The sequence below is a fragment of the Phyllostomus discolor genome, chromosome 4 (assembly GCF_004126475.2).
Source record: "Phyllostomus discolor isolate MPI-MPIP mPhyDis1 chromosome 4, mPhyDis1.pri.v3, whole genome shotgun sequence".
NCBI classification, from domain to species: domain Eukaryota; kingdom Metazoa; phylum Chordata; class Mammalia; order Chiroptera; family Phyllostomidae; genus Phyllostomus; species Phyllostomus discolor.
This window is the reverse complement of record NC_040906.2, coordinates 70,593,253-70,614,324: the sequence shown is the minus strand read 5'-3', so window position 1 is coordinate 70,614,324 and position 21,072 is coordinate 70,593,253. Positions and strand designations below refer to the sequence as shown.

General features: G+C 41.2%; 1 protein-coding gene across 1 annotated transcript in view; it reads left to right on the top strand.

Annotated features, from left to right (window-relative positions):
- The first annotated feature begins 1,146 nt into the window (after nucleotides 1-1,146).
- Nucleotides 1,147-21,072, top strand: part of LYPD6 (LY6/PLAUR domain containing 6) — a 119,749-nt gene continuing 99,823 nt past the window's right edge. Inside the window, exon 1 of the mRNA XM_028510690.2 lies at nucleotides 1,147-1,313. The gene's annotated coding sequence lies outside the window, so the exon portion shown is untranslated. The remainder of the gene's footprint in view (nucleotides 1,314-21,072) is intronic.

Below are 21,072 nucleotides of genomic sequence, written 5' to 3'. Positions count from 1 at the left end.
AGTAGATTATGGGGAAGAGCAGAGAGGGGGAGTTTCAGAGGAGGTCTGCTCGAAGAGAAGCTCGAAGAATAGAAAGGTGGAGATTGAGGGGCCTCCAAGATGGATAAATGTAGCTACTGGGGCGGGCTGTCCTGGGAAGGCAGCTCTGCAGGCCCAGGTACCTGGCGGAGGTGGGGCGGTCCCTAGCCGCCGGCTCCAGGCTCTCGGGTAGACCTTGGTAATCCTTCCTCCAGACCTTCCAGGGGACCTTCCCTATCACCCTCTCCCAGGCCAGCCCTCCGTGTTGCTCAGAGGGGCGGAGGTTAGGGCCGTCCTCCGCTTTCACTCTGAGGCTCTGGATTGAAAAGTCCAGGAGAGTCAAATACGATTTACAACGAGAAAAAAAAAAAAAATCAATGCTTTATGAGAGGCTGGGAGGAGGAGAAGGGCTTTTACTTGGGGAAAGGGTATGCCAGAAGGTGGGAGAATTATGTTCACCAAAACCCACAATCGGACTCCCACTTCCTAAGACCTGCCTCCCAGACTCTCCTCTACATTGTTCGCTCTGCAGTGCAAGTCCTCTACTGCAAACGTTAAGTGGTCTAGGTCTAACCTGGTTTCGGAGTTCGATTAGCTTTTCAGCTCCGATTCTTAAGTACAATGGGTTTCGTGAGGCCCCGGGAGTGGCAGGGAGTAAGCTTTGGCTGCGGCCGTTTCCTACTGCCAGACTTCTATCACTCCGCTGCTCTCCAGGGTGAGGCCAGAGGCTCAGGGTGTCGCTCGCAGGAAGGAATCGCTGTAACCTCAGCAAACATTGTGCGTTTTGAACGCTCACTGGGAACGGGCTTCACGGGCTCTGCCTGCCAGACTCAGCTCACTCACCAAGCCAGCCCGAGCGCAGAGCCGGGCGTCCCACGGGTGCCTGGCCCTCCAATCCTGAGGGCGGGAGTTCGCAGACTCCGCGTCCAGCGGACACTCAGGGAGTTGGGTCGTGCGCGCCGACCCAATGAGCTTGCCCGGAGAAGGGCTCGTCTCCCCCCGAGCGCACTGATTGGTCCCGCGGCCTGTGAGGCCGGACTGGCCGGCCGCGGCCGCGGGAGGCGGCTAGTGCCCGGCGTGAGTGGGAGTGGCGCGCGCGCCCCTCGCCGCCCCCCGACCCTCCCCGCTGCGTTTTCTCTCCCGCCTTCCTCCTCCCTCCGCGGCTCGCTCCCCGCACTCTCCGGCTCCGGCCGCGCGCTGGCGGGGCTCCGCATTGCACACTCTGGGGGCGCCGCAGTGTTCGTGGGATGGGGCAGCGGGCTGCCACTGGCGGCCGGAATCCGCACGCAGCCCGGGTGAGTAGAGTCGGGCTTCCCAGGGGAGCACAAAAGGACGCGGGGTTGGTGTCAGCGGCCCGAACTACTGCGGAGCCGGGGCCAAGAGGGAAGTGGGATTAGTCCCTGGAGCTACCCAGTGCTGAGACAGCCCTGTGCCCCCTGCCCCGGGGCCAGCGGAGCTGGGGTCCTGGTCTCTGCGTCCGCTCCGGTGTTTTGCCCCGGAGTGGGCAGCCAGCCCTGCGCGCAGCCTGGGCAGGTACAGGGGGGCGTGTGTGTGTGCCAGTGTGTAGTGCTGGCGTGCAGGGGGTGGGTTGGAAATGTCGGGACCTGCCAAGTTCAACGCTGGAGGAATCTTTCCCAAGAGTAATTAAGCACCTTCCCAGGGCCAAGCGTGTGTCCACCAGGAACTCCAGCCGGAGGGAGTTCCTGGGCGGCGGAGTGGCGGCGCCCCACATGTTGCTGCCTGGCGGGCGGGGATGGGGGGCGGCAGCAGCGGCCTGGGTGCGCCCACCCAGAGCCTCTGCCCGAGGTGCTGGGAGCTGGGGCACCTCCAGTCATTCGAGGACTCAGCAGGCCCTCCGACCACTCACCCCGGCGACGCGGCGAGGGGCCGTCCACCCACCCAGCCAAGGCTTCGCCCGGGCTTGACTTGGCGACTTGCTTTTCTTTTCGGTAACAGCAGTTCGGTTGATTTACTTTTGGTTAAACAGTCAGTTTTAGCCTTCAGCTCTTTGCCGGTGTTCTGACTCACTCCGACCTCCGCCACAGTCTCACGAGCTCTTCTTCCTTCCCCTCCCCTCCCCTCCCCCCGCCCCTAGTATCGACCCTGCTCCTCACTGCGCGATTCAAAACTTGATGTTTGAACATGATTATATCCGGTCTGGTCCCTGGCATCTTAAGTATCACGATAATTTTTCATTTTCTCTGGGACTAGAAGGACTTGTTATAATTTTGTGATTGGGGAGGGGGGGTTGAGGGGGGAGCAGATTTTTGGTAGCCATTTATTGGTAGAATAGCATTGACCTCCCTGAGCAGACGACCAAAAAAACCCCACCAAAAAACCGTTAAGATTCTCCTTTTGGTAACCTACTCCAGGTGTGACCTCCAAAATTCAATTTTCTTTGTGGGAGGCTAGGGAGTTTAGATTCTCCAGGGGGAAGCTTATTTCTTGTTAAATTGACTTACAGTGACATGTACTCGGTTTGGCTCTGCTCTGGCCAGCCATTGCAGGTGCCGTGATATTATTAGAGCAATTCCCTTAAAGCCATTACATTTTCTTTCGAGTGAGAGGACTCAGAGTGGCTGCTTAAAATTTTGGATCTGTACCTTATTTCTCTAGAAGACATTAATGGCTACTGTCTATGTGCTCACGTGTATCAAGTTTGCAAAAGATATTTGTGCAATCGGCCATGAAATGGCTTAATGCACATTTATGTTAAACCCATTTAAATGGAAAACATCTATCTGTTTTCAATTTTAGTTTCCACCTTGACCAAAGGCCCCAGACTGAAAACAGAACTTAAAAGAAGCTTCCTTGTTTAAACAGAGGTTTTACAGAACTCTAGTCCGTAGAGCACACAGTAAGCTTCCTGAGCTTGTAGACACACAAAGGCCGTTAAATTTGCGAATTGGCTCATTGGTTTAAAAAAAAATCAGAAATGGTTCCAGACAAAAAAAAGTAGCTATGATTCATGGCTCTATATTTTGAAGCTGTTGATGGTCTTTGTAAGATGTTTATATCACAGAATGCATAAATGGGCTGATTACAAGAAAATAATGCCAAGTCCAACACCACTAGTATATTTGTATTATGCTGTGCAATTTACATGCAGTTAAGATCTGCTATTAAAGTGTCTGTGAGGAAGTCATGTTTTTATCACACTCATTTTATAGGTGGAGCAACTGAGGCTCTGAGATTAAGTGACTTTTCCAAGGTGAATAGCAGAGTTCAATCCAGTCCCCCCCCCCCCCCAATTTCTTCCCTTTCTTGCTCTTTGTGCCCTCCCTCTCTTCCTTTATGCTGGGCTACACGTTTGGTGTCTTTCTACTTCTAATTTCTGCACCTCTTTTTAGTATTCAGCCCATGGTTTCAGTACCCCTGTGCACCATTCCCAAAAGGCTTTGCTCTCTGCCACATATCACTTAGCTCCCACTAGGGTGTGGGCTAATACAGAATTAAGGAAAAAGCTAATAATGGATTTAAAGAACTATACTTTTCAAAGGGATATATTATTTTTGTTGATGAGTTGTTAAATATCCAAGAACTCAAAACCCTAAAAATCATGTACTAATGGTAATGTTTCAGGTAATCAGGTGACTAGAAGTAGCAGAGATGTTTGAGAGACAGGTAAGTCTCCCATTTTATAAGCAGGTTACTCGTAAACTCTTGGCAATTATAACACAGTTCCAATAAATGATTATTTTACTAGTGCCATTCTTATTTTTAAAAGAATTGACAAAACAGATTACTTAAATAAACCCAGAACTGCTCTGGGGAAAAAAAAGAAACACCTACTTATCAAAAGTCCCGCAATCCTCAGTATCTAGTGTACAAATGCAGCAGAAGAAATTGATTCAAGAGAAACCATGTTTTTACTTGCATAGCTAGCAAGGAGCTTACAGGTATCTGTCTATCTGATTACAGTAGTTCCCCCTTACCTGCAATGTATATGTTCTAAGACCCCCAGTGAATGCCTACAACCATGGATAGTACAGAACTCTGTATATACTATGTTTTTTCCCATGTGTTTGTATCTATGATAAAGTTTAATTCATAAATTAGGCATAGTAAAAGACAACAATAATTAATAATGAAATAGAACAATTATAACAATCGACTATAGTAAAAGTTATATGAATGGCTTTGGGACCATTATTACTTAAAATAAGGGTCACTTGAATACAAGTACTGCAATATTGAAGTAGTTAATTGACTTGATAATCGAGAGAACTACTATGTGACTTATAATAGGCAGGGAGTGTATACAGTGTGGATACACTAGATAAAGGGATGATTCATGTTCCGGGTGGGACAGAGCAGGACTGAGAGGAATTTCATCATGCCACTGAGAATGGCATGCAATTTAAAACTTATGATTGTTTACTTATGGAATTTTCCATTTAATATTTTTAAACTGTGGTTGACCATGGGTAACTGAAATTGAGGAAAGTAAAACTGTGGATGGGAAGAGGGGTACTGTATTTATTTAAAACATCATCTGTATATTTTTTCTTACAAAATCATTGCTCACAATATTTAACACTGCATACTATTTATTAAGATGAACAGAGTTAAGTTTTTTGCGTTCATATAGGTAGGTATTGAATTTACTAATAACAAATCCTAGTTAAGTATGTGGGCTTTGGGTTCAAGTCCTGCCTTTACATATACTTCTTCAGAAGGTGATTGAATCTCTCCGTGCTTCATTTGCTTTATGTGTAAATCATGAATAATAATGACATCTAACTCATGCAGATTTTCAGTTTATCCATGCAGCAATATATAGTGATCACCTACTATATGCCAGCATTCCTGTAAGTGATAGGGGTACACAGACAACTCTTCGCCAATGACTTTTACAGTCTAGTGCCTGAGAGTTAGTGACATGATGCATGTAAAATGCTTAGCATGGAACATGATATTAGTAAATGCCCCATGACTGTTGACTCTTGGTATCATATATTCATTCAGGAAATGTTCACTGAGTGTGTTGCAGATGCAATGCAGATCGGAGCACTTACTGAATGATAGGTATTTTCATTCCAATTCCAATTCCAAGTCCAATTCCAATTCCAATTCCAATTCCAATTCTAGTTCTGTTTCGTTCTGTCCTGTTCCATTCCATTCCATTCCATTCCATTCCATTCCATTCTATTCCATTCCATATTCTAATGGCAGAGGGGACTTCAAGGAAAGACATGAAGTACATAAACAGTTTTCTAAAAGAGAATTCAAATGCAGGCATTTATTTAAGGGGGGAAAATGGAAAGAGATACTCAAATCAAATTACCCATAAACAAGTGGGGAGTATATGAATTTCCTTATGGGAACTCATAAGAAAAATAAAGGTCTTGTATTAAAACTTTTTGAAAACACATAGAAGAAAGTTAAGGAAAGAGAAAGAATGCTTGCTTAGATACATGTAATGAAAAAGGAATATTTGAAGGGTCAGGTTATTAAATTGAGCCCATGAAGGGTGACAGATCCCAGGCACACAAAAAATGAGATAGCCAAAAATGAATTTGAAAATATCCTTGCAATGGATTTCCAAGACAATAATGAAAGACTCTTAAATACTTTGAAATGAGAATTGTGGAAGCACTTGGCTTACATCATACCAAACATATACTCAAAAATAAGGGGAAGGAATATACAGTGTAAATGAATTTTGTGCTTCTGATTTTGCTGAGTAATAGTTCTACAGCCAGATTTCTCAAGTAATAAACACATTGGAGGAAATGGCAAGTGCTCTGGATATTCCAGATCTAACCAGCAGACTAGGTGCAGATAACTCACCAGGACTAGATGGCCATCACTCAAGTGCGTTGAAGAAGCTTAGTGTATAAGTGACAGCTCTCTGGGGCATTGACTGGCATCCTGGGGGTCTCCTGTTGGGGAAGGGTTTGAGGGTGGACCCTGGAGCCTCAAACCTCATCCACATTCCTGTGGACAACTGGGAGATCAGTAGTCAAAGCAAACATAGATTATAGCAAATATAATGTATTTTGAACAAAAGAGGAATAAGGTATTACAGTTAAAGGAGAAATATGTTTGCCACTACAGGAAATGTGACATTTTAAACTTCCAAAAAGCCTGACCAGGTTTCAAATCTCAGTTCTTTCCCTATTCATAACTTTTTTGCCTGACAGAGAAAGAATAAACAGAGTGGAGATAAATAGACACGTCTCTGAGTGGACAAATAGGCTTTTCCAAGAAGTAGTTTGGGGATGCTTTTATTTAATTATATAAATGTTTACAGATGACTTGCAGTTCATATGTATAAGTGAAAACCAAGCTGATAAAGTTGCACCATAGGAATAACTTAAAAGACAATCTAAATGGGAAGAAAATAATAGAAGATTCAAGTTAAAATGGAAGATTGAAGATAAGTATACTTGGGAAAAGCAATGTCAAGCACATTTACAGGAGATGGTTTTAAATTTTATTTCTATCAGCAGTCAGCATAACTGGATAATATCAAAAAGTGTGCCTGCAAGTTTAAGTCAATATTAAGAAAATAGTAGGATATAAAATTCTATACTAGTGTGGTACCATTTAAAAAACAAGTAGTTGAGTAAGTTTATGTAAATCTGTATTTATCTGTTTATCTACGTAGAAAGAAATGTCAACATATTACCAGTGACTATATCTAGGTATTATGGGATTACAAATGTTCTTATTGTCTTACTATAGTATTTCCCAAACTTTCAACAATGAATATGTATTGCTCTTATAAGAAAAAGTGCTATGAATATAAGATGTGTAGATAACCTCAGATTTCATGTAGTCTAAGGAAAGCTCAGTTATCATTTTTATGTCTTCTAAAATCTGTAGTTGCAAATTTTGCTTGTTTACCCCCCTAATTTCTCTATAAAAGGCAGCATGTTTAAATACTTCTTATTGTATTGGTTTTAGGAAAAAGTGTGCTTTCTTTAGATAGTAAGAACTGAGAAATTGAAAGGTGCTCCATTTTTTCTATAACTATCAGGATATGAAGAACCAAGTTAATGGAAGGATTGCTGAGTTCTTTCTAGCATATAAACCACATGAGGACAGAGACCAATTCTGTTTCTTTTTCTTCTGACTCCATAATGCTTTCCTTGGTGCCTGGCACGTAGCAGTCCTCTGGTACATGTTTTTTGAATTGAATGAACAGGCTGACAGCTTTCATAGGCTTACAGGGATTTGAAATAAGAAGAGATCCTAGAACCCATTTTATTTTCTGAAGGCCTGTGACTGATTCAAGTCTTAATTTGTGATGTGTAAGTCATCCTGACATTCCTTGTACCAGCAACTGGTAGGCCACAAAAACGGATTGTGTTGCTCATCTAGGATCTTCTGGCTTATTCTCGAGTTTTGATCTAGGTCCTGCCCCTTGCTTATTTTATGTTCTTGTGATTGTGGACAGGAGTTTTGTTTCCTTGGCTCTGGATTTCATTTTTCTCTCAGGTCTGGGCTTGAGTTTACCACCTTCCCTTCCTGCTTTGGACTTCAGCTATCCCTGTGAGCTCTGGCCCTTCCTGGTAAGCTAGAATCTTTGCAAGATAGAAATATGTACCACAAATGACTAAATATTAACAATTGAATATTAACACCAATCACTGGAAGAAACCTGGGAGTCACTGTATATTATTCTCCAACATCAGCTTAACAAGGTGGCTTTGGTTAAAATATGCAGTAATATATCTGGTTTTTGTCAGAAAGAATCTTAACAGAAGAACAAATGATTTTATCTTGTTATTATGTAAAATCTGGTATATATGTTACTGCATGCAACCTTTATTGTCATTTTTAAATTAAGACAGACATGAAGAAACCAGGTAAAAGTACTCAAATGATTAAATCAATGTCTAGGATTGTGAATGAAGACTTGGTGGGAGGTGGCAATTATCTGATGAGAGAAAAGAACTTTGGCTTGGAAAAATAAAGGCTCATGGGTGAGGATTCTTATGTATACATTATGAAGGTTATTGCAATCTTCTTAGATTCAACTAGTGTGACTCCAAGACTCCCACTGGTCACGCATGACACCAGTGTAACCAGAGGCTATAGTATGGGAGCCACTGCTTGCCATTGGGCATTTCCATGTGGGGATCCTTAGCAGTTCATGTGGCACAGCTCAGGTGTAAGGAGACAAAATCCACATTGGATGGGTATGGGGATCATCATGACTTAGAAGCTTCATGCATTCAGGAGCTGATATCTATTTCTTGTAGTATAGCTCCATAGACAAAAAGCTTCCAAAGTCCTGTATGGTCCCCACTTCCAGAATAATGGCCCTCAGATGCCCCAAGATGCACCAAGTATATCCTCATTAGGTAATTTTAGTTTTCTCTCAGTCTACCAATTAGGGATCATAGTTATAACTGGTGATGAGTTACCATACTAGCAGTCCAGTTGACATTTTTACCTTTATCAGGTTGCTACAAAAGAAGAGTAGACAGATACAGAAAGTCAAATCTTATGCTCACAGTTACAGAAAGAGTGAACTTGTATTATTTTTTATGAAAATAAAAAACTAGAACACACCTGTTGATATTTGAAAGCAAGGAATTTTAGACAAACTGCAATAAACTCAAAGAATGTATAATACACTTTGTCCTGTCCTGCATTCTACCTACTCTCTTTTTTTTGCCAAAAGGGGATGAGGCTACAATTAAAAAATAGGTTCAAAAAGTGTCTTGGTGTATGTGTGAATGATTACCACATAATAGGTTGTTAGGTGTAATGAAAGTGTTGGATGTGAAAACTTCATCTTTTTTTAAAAATATATTTTATTGATTATGCTATTACATTTGTCCCATTTCCCCCTTTCACTCCCCTCCACCCGGCACATCTTCTCTCACCCACATCCCCCCTCTTTAGTTCATGTCCATGTGTCATAAGTTCTTTAGCTTCTACATTTCCCATACCATTCTTACCTTCCCCCTGTCTATTTTCTACCTACCATCTATGCTACTTATTCTCTGTACCTTTTCCCCCTCTCTCCTCCTCCCACTCCCCTGTTGCCAACCCTCCATCTGTTCTCCATTTCTGTGGTTCTGCTCCTATTCTAGTTGTTTGCTTAGTTTGTTTTTGTTTTAGGTGTGGTTATTAATAATTGTGAGTTTGCTGTCGTTTTACTACACATATTTTTTATCTTCTTTTTCTTAGATAAGTCCCTTTAACATTTCATAAAATTAGGGCTTGGTGATGATGAACTCCTTTAACTTGACCTTATCTGAGAAGCACTTTATCTGCCCTTCCATTCTAAATGAAAGCTTTGCTGGATAGAGCAATCTGGGATGGAGGTCCTTGCCTTTCATGAGTTGGAATACTTCTTTCCAGCCCCTTCTTGCCTGCAAGGTCTCTTTTGAGAAATCAGCTGGACAGTCTGATGGGGACCCCTTTGTAGGTTACTGTCTCCTTATCTCTTGCTGCTTCTAGGATTCTCTCCTGCATTTTTACCTTGGCTAATGTAATTATGATGTGCCTTGGTGTGTTCCTCCTTGGGTCCAACTTCTTTGGGACTTTCTGAGCTTCCTGGACTTCCTGGAAGTCTATTTCCTTTGCCAGATTGGGAAAGTTCTCCTTTATCATTTGTTCAAATAACTTTTCCACTTGTTTCTCATCTTATTCCCCTTCTCATACCCCTATAATTTGGATGTTGGAACATTTAAAGATGTCCTGGAGGTTCCTAAGCCTCTCCTCATTTTTTTGAATTCTTATTTCTTCATTCTTTTCTGTTCGGTTGTTTCTTTCGTCCTTCTTGTCCACTCCATTGATGTGAGATAGATTTCTTTCCATCACTATTGGTTCTCTGTGCATTTTCCTTCATTTCACTTAGTGTAGCCTTCATTTTTTCATCTAATTTGCCACCAAAATCAACCAATTCTGTGGGCATCCTGATCACCAGTGTTTTGAACTGTGCATCTGATAGGTTGGCTATCTCTTGGTTGCTTAAAAAGATGGATACCGGGGCTTTCATTTGTTCTTCTGTTTGAGCCACCCCCCCCTTTTTTTTTGTCACGTTGTGCCTGTTATGTATGAGGGGCAGAGCCTTAGGTGTTCACCGGGGTGGGGCAACCTAGTTGCTGGTTTTTGATACTGTATGTGAGGGTGGGGTCTGAGAGGGAACAATGGTGCCTGCTCTGCTCTCTGTCAGATTTCAGTCCTTTCTGCCACTTCCCCCAAGCAAACTGGGCCTTTCTGGTGCTGGTTCCTGTGTGGGTGGGCTTGTGCACATTCCAGGACCCTGTGGGTCTCTCCAGCGAACTGTCCTATGAGGCTGGGAATTTTTCACACTGCCTCACTGCCTCAGCCCCCACAGGTGTTTTCAACCAGTGCCCCAAGACTCTATTTCTGATGCTGGGACTTGTCAGCCAAGCGCCTTGCTCGCAGTGCCTCGCTTCATAATTGCAGCCTCACTGGGTTGGCCTGTTGCCACCCCATGCCCAGGATCCGCCCTCTATGGCCTTGCACACCCGGGATGCCTTACGCGCCCAGTCCCACCGCTTTTTGTGCTCCGACCCCTCTCGGCCTGGCTGCCTAATTCTGCCTTTCCTACCGGTCTGGATGAATGTGTATATTTTAACTCCATACAGTTCAATTTTCTGACTTCCATGCAGTTCAATTTTCTGTCAATTCTTGTTGTTATCCTGTTTCTAAATTGTTGCTGGCCTTATTTTGGTTTTGTGAGGAGGCAGAGTGTGCCTACCTACGCCTCCATCTTGGCTGGTGAAAACTTCATCTTTTGATAAAACTTTTAGAAGCCATAGATATAAGAATTCATAAACCCAGGATCATTTCACTATCTCTGCCATTTTTTAAAAATTTTGATTGTTACTTGAATTACCAAAACAAATACCTTTAAGCATTCTAAATGATTAAATAATAATATAGGCTTGGCTTTGTTGCTCAGTAGGTTGGAGCATCATCTGATGCCCCAAAACTTTGTGGATTTGATTCCTGGTCAGGACACATACATAGGTTATGGGTTTGATCCCTGGTCAAGGTGCATATTGGAGGCAACAGATTGATGTTTCTCTCTCGCATCAATGTTTCTCTCTCTCTCTCCTCTTTCCTCTCTCTCTAAAACCAAACATATTCTTAGGTGAGGGTTAAAAACACTTAAATAATAATACATTTAATGTGTTTGAGTGGTAGGACTTTGGGTGAACATTTAAAAAATATACTTCTCAATATTTTATGCTCTAAAAAGTAGGAGAAATAAAGGTTGGGTCATTCTTACCTCATTTTTTTTTGTTCCAGTACCAAATAGTATAATACATTAGCAAATATATACATTATTTAAGTTTCCATCAAGACATCTGGAAATACTAGTTTCTGCCTGCCATTGAGGCAATTTAGATAATGTATACCCACACTTATAATAGTAGCATGTACTACTCTCTACTTTTTATACGAATGACTTTTCATCTACAGGAGTCTACCTGCTTATGATGGATTTTGTTAATTTTTTATTGGCAGAGAGGAAGTGTAGAGTAAAGGTTAGAGGCCTGGCATCTCTTGTGTTGTAATTCTGGCCCTACCAGTTGCCAACTGTGTGACCTTGGGCAAGTTATTTAGTTTGTTCCAGTTTAACTGGTTATCATTAACTAGCTGGATGACCTTTAACAAATTAGTCACCCACTGTCTGGGCTTCATTTGCTTGAACTATAAAATCAAGGGGCTGCCCTAATTGAACTTTAAATTCCCAGATGAGTTGGAACCAACATATATTTTTTGACATTTAAAAGTTTTCATTAATGATGACCTAATAAAATAGTTTTGAGCAACTGGAAGTGTGGTATAACATTGGTATTTAGACCAACCTAAGTTAGACAGTTTTTGGCTTCTAAGACAATGAGATCTATAATAAATAATTTAAGAGACCTAGCAATTCTCTTGAGTTTGTTCTTTTCTTGCTATGCTATTCTTTGACTTAATTCTCCATGCAGAATACATTTAATTTCTTAGTTTTCCATCTTGAAGATACAAAAATTTACTTTTAAGTAATTTTTTATAAAAATATTATCACTTAAAAATATTGGCTTTAATAGAAGTAATATTCTGTATTTATGTAGTGTCTTTTGTACAAGATCAAAGGAATAGTTATTAGAAGTGCATGGTTTCTCTCTCTTTTTAAAATATTTTATTTATTTATTTTCAGAGAGAGGGGAAGGGAAGGAGAAGGAAGGGGAGAGAAACATTGTTTTGCCAGAGAAACATCGATTGGTTGCATCTCGCATGCCCTCTACTGGGACCTGGCCCGCAAACAAGGCTTGTGCCCTGACCAGAAATTGAACCAGCGAACTTTCAGTTTGCAGGATGATGCACAATCCACTGAGCCACACCAGTCAGGGCAGTTTTTCTTTTATGTATAACTTCAAAGAAGAATTTTCTTTCATGGAATTTTTTAAAATTCATATTCCCAATCACCCAACCAAATGAATTCATAGAAACTTTTGTAGTGATTCTAAGTTGTTTTTAGTCAAGCATGTCCTTGGCCAAGAGAGTCTTTCCATCTATTATTTCTCAGTTGACAATCCTATTTATTTTTTAAGAGCTAGTTCAAATGCAATTTCTCCAAAGACATCCTTTCTCCTGACTCCCCCATTAGTGTAAATTTTAATCTTTTACTTATACCTGTATTTTGTACTGACATACTGTCTTTTACATTCTAGCTTATTATTTATGTCTTACTTCTCTTGAATGTCAGCATGAGCCTATTGTCTTGCACAGAGTAAGCCCTTATTAAATATATTGGATAGAATTGTAACTTTCATAGAGAAAAGCTGTAAAGATTGAGAAGAAGGGGGGCACAATGCGCAAGCCTAGTTTAAATAGAAGGAATAGGTTTTGTATTTTATGACAACTGCCACCTAATTTGAATCTCTGGATGTCCACAAAGAACAAACAAATACCACAAGCTGGGACAATTTTCCACCGAGACACTTCCTTGCTGTTGTTTTCTAGGAATAGAATATGTCCTAGATAAGTCATTATTCACCATGACCTAGAACTTGGGAAAGTTAGGAATGCTGCCCTGGCTGGTATGGCTAAGTTGGCTGGAGAGTCTTCCCATAAACAGAATAGGTGCAGGGTCGATTCCTGCTCAGGGCACACGTACCAGAGGCAACCAATCAATGCTTCTCTCTCACATGGATGTTTCTTTCCCTCTCTCTGCTCCCCCTGCCTCTAAAATCAATAAACATGTTCTTGAGTGAGTAAAAAAGAGTGAGGAATGCTGTCTTCATAGATGGAAGTAAAAAGCTGGCTTCTTTATATTTCAAACTAAGTGATACTCTGCTTTTAAAAGTGTAGATAATTTCTATTAAACAAAAAACAAAAACATTCAAGGAAGAAAATAATCACTCCCCTTCTCATCATCCAGATTTAATTATTCACATGTAATGCCTTACTGCCTCAATAGTGTTCTTTTTCTTTGGTGGCTACCTCACTAGTTATATAGAATACATTCAGTGTTTTGTTTTTGGATTCTTATTCTAATAAAGTAGAAGACAGCATATAAAAACTTCATATATATAGGTGAAGATATATGAAGTGCTTCTATGCTATTGAAAAACTCTCATGAATTGTTTCAGAGAAGAGAATAACACATTTAGTTGGGGCTGGCACTTTTTAAACTAAGAGCTACACAAAGCTAGATCTGTTTAATCTCTAATAGCCAGTGTTCTTCTTCCTGTTGCATTGTCATAGATTAGAATCACAGCCAGCTGACTTGAAGTGTTGTTTTAAGGAGCACCAGGTGAGATGTGGCTGGCTCAGCATCAACTCCACCCAGTCCTGAGAAACAACTCAGGGTTCATCTTCTAATACTGCCAACGTTGTTATCCTTAGGTGTAGGCAAGCCAGGCGAGTGGGAACCAACTGGATGTAAAGGATATTTTTCCCACCAAAGCTATTTAGAGGTTCAGTTTTTTAAATGAAGGGCAGTACATATCATATAATAGAACAGCATTTTGAAGAAAGGTACACTTTCTATTAGTACTTTCTTTTTGGCTTGGGAACTATAGAGGAGAGGCCTTTGCTCGAAGGGGTAATTTTCAGCTAGGCCATGCAAATTGAAGAAATGTAGAGTGCTATGGCACCCGGAAGACATTGAAGACAGGCAGGTAAACTCATTTCGTACAGCTTCCGGGCAGTTGTGAGATTGTATAAGGGTTTCAGATCTCTGCAGGAGAAGCAGTGTACTGAATAAGGCTGAACATGGGAAATGGAAAGGAAAAGAGTATAGAAAAGGAGCTAAAAGATCACCACTTTATAATCAGTTTAAGAAAACTTTTTGATCCTGTCTGATTCTGATCTTATCTGGAGGAGCCCTAAAATAAACAAGTAAATTTGAAGAGAACCACCAAGCTCTATCTGCCTTAATGATCGGCTGTGATCCTGCCACGGCCTCCATTAAAGCCACTCCCTTGGTAAGTCCTTGTCTGAACTCTAGAGTCTGACAGGTCGTTGTTAAAAGGTTTCCCAGAGGGGATGGCCATGCTTGCTAATGAATGCATCCAAGCTGGTTAATAGCCACATATATTGGTGAAGTAGGCAAGTAAAAGTTGAGGGTATATCAGAATTCAAGGGGCCCTGGCCAGTGTGACTCAGGTGGTTGGAGCGTCTCATAAACCTAAAGGCTGTGGTTTTGATTCTCAGTCAGGGCACATGCTTACGTTGGGGGTTTGGTCCCCATTTGGGGTACATATGAGAGGCAATGAATCAATGTTTTTCTGGCACATCGATGTTGTTTTCCCTTTCTCTCTCTCTCTTACCCTCTATCTCTAAGACAAAGTAAATAAAGATGTCCTCAGGTGAGCATAAAAAAAAAAGAACTAAAAGTATTGAGATAAACACAAAAGAGGCAACTGTTTTGCGGTAGGTATGGGTGGAAAGGAAAGATGTTGGGATATTTGCTTATTTTTATTTGCCACTTTTAATTTAAAGTCTTCTCATGCTATTTCCTGAATTATGAACCACTAATTAATTACCAGATTTTGGTTAAGCCACTTAACCTCTATGAATGTCAGTCTCCTCATTTATAAAATAATTTTACAAGACCAGCATTTCTAGAGCAGGATCTATAAGAAGAGACACTGTTCTGTGGGATGATAAAGGGAAAAAATGTACAATAGTCGAATATGTCTCGAAACAATGGATTAGATAATGTTTTTAATTGCAAGGCTTTTCAGGACTTTTAGTATCTGAATGATCCCTCTAAATCTCTGAAAGGAGGTATGCCATTCAGTGAATCCCAAACCTGTTTGACAGTGGAGCCCATTCTGAAGGGCATCCGGAGGGTCAATGTCCTGTGCAACACCAAATCCTGGACTAGCTGGTGACCAAGGTCCTTCTGGGTTAAGGTCTGTGAATCTACAGTTAGATAGTTCGTCTCTTCTCCTGTATCTTTACGAGCTAGTCCCTAGCCTCTTCTCTAGAAAAGTGTGTGTTGTATATAAACCTTTTGATCAAAAATGTGCTGTTAGAAAATTTCTGCATCTGGATTAAGAGAACAACACTGTTGAGATGATGCAAACCTGCAAGCTATGCATATTCCCCGTTACTTTTATATTTATTTATTTAGACTAAAGTCACAGGCAATCAAAACACAAATAACAAATTCCCAAGCACACACACACAAACACCCTAACAAAAATATTGAAACATTTATGTTAATAGAGAGAATAATATTTCAGAAAAGAACATTTTATAAAAGACCTAGATTTTATTCTGATGAAGGAATTTCTGAGCAAAGCAATGCAATTAATCACAGAGCTGTAACATAAAGATAAAAAGACAAATACTGAATATATACAAAATGTGCACTGTTCTCCCCTTCATCTTCAGGATTACAGAAGATATTTTCACACCTCGCCCTACCAATACTAATCTTGGATTTTCTATTTGGCTCCTGCCAGGTTTACCCTGTGCTTGGGGAGGAGCTGGTGACAGCCGGGGTGTTCTGGGGAAGGCAGTGGAGGCATGTGTAGATAGATGTCCACGACACAGCTGGCCAGGACTGGAGTGTGCTCCTACTAAAATTCCTCCGTTTCCAGAGATTTGGTGGTGGGCGAACACGTGGTGGCCACCTATTGTCTCTTCGGTTAGAAAGAGTAAGAATTCACAGTGGCTGTTTTTCACAGTATAATTATTATAGTTTGTGAATTCTCTAAAACAAACCTGAATCTCTATAGATAACCTACAGGAAATCTATAGTAGACAATTTGCAGTGGGCTATGAGTTCAGCTTCCTTTATATGTTTTTAAGAAATAGTTTATTAGGCAATGTTAGGATACAAAAGCCAAAATTGGATACTAATTTCCCTTTCCAATTATGTTAAATTTATATGTTGTTCTGTTTCCAAGGTTTGGTAGTCAACCCTCTACTTGTGTTTAAAACTTGTAAGAATCTTTGTCAAAAGTTCTGTATTTGAATCAAAGTTGTCTTTGATGAGACATCAGTATTTCAAATTAGTTTTTCTTGTTAAAAAATTGGAATTAGCCCTGTCTGGTTTAGCTCAGTGGATTGAGCATGGACCTGTGAACCAAAGAGTTGCTGGTTCAATTCCCAGTCAGGGCACATGCCTGGGTTGTGGGCCAGGTCCTCAGTTGGGGGTGCTCAAGAAGTAACCACACATTGGTTCTCCCCCTATCTTTCTCCTTCCCTTCCCCTCATTCTAAAAAAACCCAAATAAACAACAAAAAATTGGACTTAGTTGTATACATTGATTATGTTTTTATGCTGTAAATTGAATTTTGAAATTTGGTGAACTGATAGCTGATTTTTTCCCCAAGTGATAAAAAGCATATTATAATATTGGCTTGATTCAGCGGTTTTGTGGTTCCTCACATCCTTGAGTTGTCTCAGTGAGGCCTCCCAACCACGCTGTGCTCCAGTTTTTTAACTCAGCTCTCTCATTTTTAGAGGCCACCTTTTCTGCTCCCTTAAACATATGAACAATGCAGTAGTTCATCACCCATTGCAAGCCCTGGCAGAGAGTAGATGCTCAGCAGATATTTGAATGACAGAGGTTCTCACTCAACCAGTGTTTTCTGCATAAATGGACAGATTAGTTAATGAGCAGCGCTTCTATCATTGTCACTGCTGTCATGCCAACTGTGTAACCATTACCTGCCATACAACACTATTTTTAACAATTAAAAGTAAACTTTGTATAACCCACAGATGTGATGTTAATTAGCATTTAATATTTATTTTCCTGTTTTTATGAAAAGATACAGACAAAACAATTCTATAGGACTTTTTGTGCAGATTTCACAAAACAGAGCAGATGTATCTGTATGGTTGGTTCTGTACTGCAGTAGCTCAGTAGACTTTGGAAGAGACCTAAGTCCTCTCGTGTAGGAATGAGATGCTCTCTATGGGACTGAACTCTGGGAACCATGGGACTGAGTGCCGTAAAATACAAGGTAGGCTTGTTTTGGCGTGTTACAGCATTCATCCTTTGGAACAATCATTTATGGATGAAGTATTCTATAAAGTTTTCTGCCTAACCTTTTCATATGAAAAAGAACCTAGTTTGCATTGGGTCTGTACTTGATTGTTGACATTTTATAGGCAACGCTCTGGATGTGTAGAAAGATTGAGTTTCCTCAGCCATTTCTCAGACTTACTCACTAGTACGCTCCCTATTTAAATGCTAGTTGTTTGGGAGAGGACAGTGTATACACACCCTTGTCTTTCAGACAGGAGAGGAAAGGCTGCTCTTTTCTCTGTTGCATTCCCCCGATTTCCATAATTCCCTGACAGTTTGTCTAGGTCATCACAACATCACTGCTTGCCAGAGTAGAATGGAGTCGTTAAAAGCCCTTGTCCATTTTCATAATCAAGCTGTTGACACAAAGAACACAAATGACTTGTTTCCTGGCTTGGCATTGACATTGACAGCACTGACATTTTCTTTCCCATATTTTTTGGGTGGATATTTGTGTCATTTTCAAGGAACACTTAAACTGTCTCTTATTGGTGATTTTGAGAATTGTTCCTACTTAAATAGAGATTATGAGCTTAAGTTTAAATGGCTTTGAAATGTTTTAAAAATAGTTACATATTTTAATATTGCAACACTGTCTACATTTAACTTGTCCAAAAATTTGAATGACCTAATATTTTACATTTGCCAGTGCAAACGTGGCAATAATCAGGCAACAAGTACTTTTTCTGTGCTCTACCTAATGATATAAAAAGGAAGGATACGATATGACATCTGTTTTAATGGAACTTGGAATTGGCTTCTCTCTGTCCCTCTCTTTAAATGTTTGAGGACCAACTTGTGCCAAGCACAGTGTTCAAAGTGGAAACAGTAGTGAATGAAACAAGGAAAAGTCTCTGGGATAAAGCAGTGAATAACACTCACAAAAATCCATAGAGGGATGGAAGCAGAGAATAAGGAAATAATATAGTAATGTGCAGTGTGTTAGATGTTGATAAGTACTATGGAGAAACTAAATCAGGGAAGACGGAGATGGAGTGTCAGAGAGGGCAGGAGACAGTTGGTAACTTTAAATATAGTGGTCATGGAAGACCCCACTGTGAAGGTGTTACATGAGCACCTGGATCAGGTAAGGGAGAGAGCCATCGGGACCTCTGCAGGAGGAGTCTTCCAGGCAGAAATGCAAAGGTGCTCTGGTGGCATCATGTATGGTGCCTTCAAGACAGCAATGAGACCAGTGGTGGGAGTGGAGTAAGCCAGGGGGAGAGTACTACAAGGTCATAAGGAGGCAGGCCATCCATCACACTGGGCCTTAGGAGTTATTGCAAAGGTCTTCTCCCCCTGTCCCTCCCTTTTCCTTCCTTCCTTTCCTCCCTCCCTCCCTCCTTCCTCTCCTTCCTTCCCCTCTCTTTCTTCAAGTGATTTGGTGAGCCATTGAAAGAATTTGTACTGAGGAGTGACCTAATAAAATGATTGAAAAGATCAATGGCTACTGTGAGAATAAATAATAGGTGGGAGGGAACAAGGCTGGAAGGAGGTTGTTGCGATAATTCAGATGATGTTGGCTCAGAACCTGCTGGTTGCAGTGAAGGTGGTGAAAGGGGGCATTTCTTGTTTATTTGGAAAGAGTGGAGGAGATAGGACTTACCAGAGGGCAGGAGGTAGGGCATGAAGGGGAAAGCACAGTGAAAGATGGTTTCAAGTGTTGGGGTCTGATGACTGGAAGGGTCAGCTGTCATTCATGGAGATGGGAAAGCTGAGTAGGGGACGTTTTGGAGGAGGATCAGCTCAGCTTAAGGCACCTGACATTTGAGATGCCTGTTAGACTTCTGAATGGAGATAAGAAGTAGGTGGTTGGAAATGTGTGTGTGAGTTCAGGAAATGGATCTGGGCTGAGGATGTAATTTTGGGAGCTTCAATTATGTCTGTATAAGCCATGAAACCAGAGCAGATCCACTGGCAGGAGAAGAGGAGAGCAGCATGGCAGAGTGGAGTGAGGACAACTAAGAGGCAGCTGTGTGGTCCTTTCATATTTACTAGAGGTGCAGAGAAGTAGGGATTTGTGCCTTTAATATTTTACATCAGTGTGGAGAAGTAGGGATTTGTGGGCTAAAAGAGATGAAGCAACTTTCATGGAAAGTGAGAATTTGATTGACCTTCGTAGATGGGTAATATTGGTAGGGGTAAGAATAATGAGGGGAGGGCATTTTAGTTAGAGGTACCAGAAGTAAACACACCACAGTCCGTTAGTAGGCAGGTGGTAGGGAAAACATACCAATGTCACAGCAGGTTTCTCACATGTGGAGACAGTGATATGCAAATAGTAGTGAGACTGCGGTCCCATTAAAATCTTGAACATTTTCCGACACTTTGCTAACAGCTTTTCCTCCTAATCCTTGCAGCTGGTGCTGCCCTATATTTTGCAGTAACTTGAAACTGACATGTGGGGAATTTTAAGTACATATGTTATCAAAACAGATGTTTCACAGACTTTATAGATGATCAAGAGGTCATCTCATCTTTCAGAAAGCAGCCTGGAATTTGAGTTTAGTTCCTCTCATAATTTATGTTCTGCAAAGTAACTCTGTGGGAAATTTAAAATTTATTAGCAACTTTCTCTTCTTCTTGGATTTTAGAGAAATAGCAATTTAAGTAAACCAGAGCAAAATTATATGCTGCATTACCTAGAGGCAGATTATTGAATGGCTTCACTTGTCTGGTGATAAATCTAAGGCACATAAGTATGTTTTCCCTGGAACTCAGGGGTAATATTTTATAAAGAAAACACCCTGCATTCTTTTTCTGATGAAAGTGATAATTAAAGCAAAAATGAACTTCATAAAATAATACAAAGGATGCCAGCTTTAGAACAGAGAAATTTCGCCTTGTGTTTTCTTCCCCCTCTTTTTTTATAAGAATCTAGATGAGAATCAAGTCTTATTTTTATTCTGTGTAAAAGTTTTTCATAAAGTTGCAAAAGCTGTGGAGTTTGCCAGAACTCCCTGAGGTGAGGACAAAATATGTATTTTTTGGTTCATTTTACTTGAAGAATGCCTTTAAAACAACGTGGTGTTGACTGTTTGGCATGACCAGGTGGGATGGTTCCCCGTCCCTGTTTTTCCTTTGGGTGGCAAGGGGACACGGAGAACTGCTCCAGCAGACCTTGGCAGTGTGGGGGCCAACTGCTAGGTGTGAGGAAAAGCAGTGAGTGTGGTGAGCCCTGTAGCCCTGTCCGGTAGAACTTTCTAGTCTCTTCCATGGTGACAGAAATATTCTTTACCTGCACTAGCCACATGTGGCTACAGAGTTCTTGAAATGTGGCTAGTAAAGTCGAGGAAGTGGATTTTTAATTTTATTTAATTTTAATTTACTTAAATGTAAGTGGTGACGTGGCTAGTGCTTTACTGTATGGGACAGCGCGGCTCCAGCTGACAGCTTGCATGCTTTTCTGGGGCATGGGGTGGAAAGGGGGCCCCGCCCTGGTGGGGCCTCTCCACCACCCTGGTGAGTGTGCACCAACATATGTTCCATGCACAGACACAATGCCCGTGCTTACTTGTGGAGGTTGGAGATAGGACAGGACTTGGTGAAATAGCTCCCTCCTGCCCTTC